We start from the raw sequence: 951 nt of genomic DNA, 5'->3' as shown, positions 1-951 counted from the left end.
GAGTGTTGGTAGATCCAGAGCGTGTTCGGGGAGTTTTATAATGTAGTTCTCTTACTGTAGGGCGTAAATTTTTAATTCTGGCGGCGGATAATCGTTCAAAATGTCGACCGGAATAGTTTTCCAGCATAAAGCGGCACCAAGAGAGTAAAAGTCAGATCAGCTCATCGCTATCTTGAAGGACTGCGGCTGGCAATTAACGCGTGGAATACATAGATAAAACTGGTCGTTTCAAATTGAATAGTGGTCCAACAAATTTCACAATTAGAAGTAGAGTTATGATAGTAAAGTAACTGTACTATGTTGTTTTGTAAAAGGGGGAGTTACGCTACGAACATTCAAATTTAATTCAAGGGCATTTTCTCAGTCGGAAATAAAAATAATTCAATATGATCCGTAGTATTTCAAAGAGTGAGATTTCAATCATGGCGATGAGCGTGTGTGACCTCTAGTGTCACAAATGATTTGTTATTTTGGGGTTATCAATTGAGTCACTTGAAACTCTACTTCTGATGATTCCAGTGGCGACCACAAACTGCGTAATGGTGGATATAAACACCACGTCGCTCTAATCCCTATATTACGCGGATTTTTATTTTTGACAAAGTCGAAATCATTGTCTTTTACGGAATGTTTTTGGTTATGTGAGGCACTAATGACATTAATAAATACCATTTTTTTCTGACCCGTAACCCTGCTTATATACATTGATTTCCCATCTGATTTAACACCTTTGCTCAATAACCCTACCTTTCTCTGTGTTGGACCAGTGCAGAATAAAATACTAAATTGCCATGGGTAATAGTTGAAATAATTTATAATCACAGAACGTTTGATCGTTTAAGGTATTTTTTGAATTCGTAAACGATCTGTTGGCCTTCAGTCAAAATGTTTGCAAGCATTTAAAGATATAGGTATTAAAACTCAATATATCAAATCAATTCAAGTAAATTT

The sequence above is a fragment of the Belonocnema kinseyi genome, chromosome 4 (genome assembly GCF_010883055.1).
Source record: "Belonocnema kinseyi isolate 2016_QV_RU_SX_M_011 chromosome 4, B_treatae_v1, whole genome shotgun sequence".
In the NCBI taxonomy this organism is placed as follows: Eukaryota; Metazoa; Arthropoda; class Insecta; order Hymenoptera; family Cynipidae; genus Belonocnema; species Belonocnema kinseyi.
Note: the sequence above shows the minus strand (reverse complement) of the source record.